This window comes from Phalaenopsis equestris, unplaced genomic scaffold (assembly GCF_001263595.1).
Source record: "Phalaenopsis equestris unplaced genomic scaffold, ASM126359v1 Scaffold000064, whole genome shotgun sequence".
Taxonomy (NCBI): Eukaryota; Viridiplantae; Streptophyta; class Magnoliopsida; order Asparagales; family Orchidaceae; genus Phalaenopsis; species Phalaenopsis equestris.
Genome location: NW_018164506.1, coordinates 276,410 through 279,608, shown reverse-complemented (window position 1 = coordinate 279,608; position 3,199 = coordinate 276,410).

Sequence of the window (3,199 nt, the reverse complement as noted above, 5' to 3'; positions counted from 1 at the left end):
TACTTGTTTAATAGTGTTTGTTACTTTATCCCACATCACATTTGCTTCTTCATGAATATCCTAAATTTTGAAATCTTGAATTTTACTCATAAAAATAATTTTATTTGTGTCATTTAAGTTTCTTCATCTAATTTTACGATGATGAACCATAGTAATTCTTTATTTTGCAACTCTTAATCTTAAAATCTAGAACTAATAAACGATGTTGGGTACTTAAATTCTCACTTGGAATGATTTTACAATCTTTACAATCACGTCAATTTGTGTTTTATTAGATCCACTCTTATAAGTAATAAGATGCTCATATATTTTCTTGAATAAAGTATTAGTAATAACAAAATCATACGCTAAAACAAAGTCTAAAATAATTCTACCTTATTCATTAGTTACTCCAAAACCGTATCCACCATGAGTATTTCTGAAGTCATCTACCACTTTACCGACATGTACATTTAAATCTCCTCCAAAAAAAATTCTTTCTTCAAGAGGTATTATCTGTATTAAGTCTTCTAAGCCTTTCCAAAATTTATCTTTAGACTCTATATCTAAACCTACTTGAGGAGCATAAACACTTATAATATTAAAAATCTTAATATCAATGATAATCTTAAGGGCTATAATTCTATCTCAAACTCTAATAATTTTTACAACATTATCTTTCAAACTCTTATCTATAATTACACCTACACCATTTCTAGTGTGACTCTTACCAGAATACCAAAGTTTAAAACCTAAATTATCAATCTCCTTGGCCTTTTCTCCAACCCGTTTAGTTTCTTGAATACATAAGATATTAATTTTCTTATGAATCATAATATCAACTAATTCCATTAATTTACCATTGAGAGTACCTATATTCCAAGATCCTATCCTAATATTAGTTTCATTGGTTTCATGGACTAACTTCTTTACCCGTATTCACTCATAATGCGGGAACCCTTGCTTATTTAACACTACACCCGGGCCTAGGTGTAGCGGCCCTTGCACGGTTTTCATTGTATTCATGATATACAATGCGTCGCTTCCAGGGGACGCCCTAACACTTACACAATGACCAAAAGGATTCATGTCATGATTTTTTTTGACAAGTTTTACGCTGGCTGTCGACTAGCTAACGCAACTCTCCACTTTTCACATCCGGGCTTAGGACCGTCAATGACAATGTTTTCTTCCAACTTTTCTTTGATCTTTTTTTTCCTCCGATCTTCTTTGTTTTATGTTCTTATTTTTCTCTGAATTTCACACCTCACTACACTTCCTCGTCGTCGACTTTCTCTTCCATGTGTTTACTTCATGGTCTAACAATGTGAACTCCATGCGTTCAATTCATACTCAAAAGTATGTGAAATTTAGTAATCTCCATGTGTATTCACTTATGTACAAAAATTATTAAATTCAAGTAACATAAATATGTTTTTCCCTTGTTTATACATTAACAGATGAAAGGGAACTATCCACGTACTTCTACTTATGTCAAAATATATGAAAGTTGAATAATCTACTTATTTCCTTCATGTATTTTGAACATGTTCAAGAGTGGAGTAGTATTCATGCTTTCTCTGCACATTTTAAGCATGTTAGGTCAAGAAACATCCATGTTTGCTTATAGTGTTAAATATGTTAAATATAAGAAATCTCCATGTATAATTTCTTCTATATGTCGAATATATGAAATGAAATAAAAAAAGTGAGAGAAGGAGAACCTCTTACATAAAGGTTTTATCCAAAGAAGAGATCAGCTTATTGACCAAGTGGATAAATAACTGTAGTATGATAGGGGGGGTTGAGAAAACACTCATTGCATTGACAGTTGCCCTTCACTTGAGAAGTGGTCCTTGAAGTCAGCATGTCTGAACGAAGTATGTGATGACTACCCACCACATTCGTGCTTGAGACATTAATTCAAACAACTTTTTGAGAATTTAGCGAATGCAACCCCTAGCTTGGAAGTAGTTTTCATAGATTTTGTATCTGAATAAAATGCGAGAATACCGTCCTGCCAAAATCATGCCTATGATGTTAACATGAACAATCATTCGAGATTACAACCAATGTTACCCTTACACTGAAGCAGAGGCTTGCCATCTTAGACTTCAAGACTGTGCTGGATGGGACTTTATTTCTCACAGATGATACCATACTAATGCATTGTAGAATATTTGTGGCGGTAGAGCAGTAAGTTAGCATTTTAACATTGAATGTAATTCCAACACACAAATATAAAAAAGAGAAGTAAGCGGAACGAGACATTGATTTTTACATGAAAAGTCTTATAAAGAAGAAAAATAATGAGACATTACCTAATTAAAATAATCTATTATGTAATTGTATGTACATAGATCCACTATCCTTTTAAATTAGATAAGATATAATTACAATGTTAATATACAATAGTAGTTTAACAATAATAGTTATAAAGAACTGCAAAAGTCGTAATCAATTGCAATGAAGGCATTAGCCCACCATGAATGTTATAGACAATGACTGCAGTGCCATTTGATCATAGAAGTCGTAGTTGAAAGTTGTAGTACTTGGCCATGTAGAGCGTAGATGATTGCTTTAGGAGTATTGATTACCCACAGAGGTTGTAGTAGAAATGTGAAGAGGTTGTGAGCCACGTAGGTTTCGGTTAGCCAAGTAAGTCGTAATGATAAATTGTAATAACATCGTTAAGTCGCAAAGGCCGAAGTTGGAAGCTATATGAGTTGTGAGCCATATAAAGTATAGTTGATTATGTATTTAGTAATAGTGATATCCAATAAAGTTTTGTGAATATTTAAGTGTCTTAATAATGTCAGAAGTGAGTGATATTGAAGTCAATAGATTCATCTCATGGAAACACCCAATTTGATTATAATTTTGTCAGATTTGAAATCCATTCACTCCACCATGCACCTAAAACTTTTAAAAATGGTTTAATGACCCAATCTGAGTTTGGTTTGACTCAGATTAACATCATTTTGACGTCATCAAATAAGTCTCGCAAAACATGTCAGTTTACTTTTAAGTTGAATTTGAATGTATTTTGTTAAAAAAATATTCTGAAATTCATCCATTGTCTTGAGATTTATGCTAATAATAAGATTTATTGACAACCAAATCTTATAATTGATTAATTTTATGAAATTATTTATTTCTTTCATTAAAGACCTTCAATTTTATTTGTTCCGGCAGTACAGCCAGCATCGTTTGATCGGAA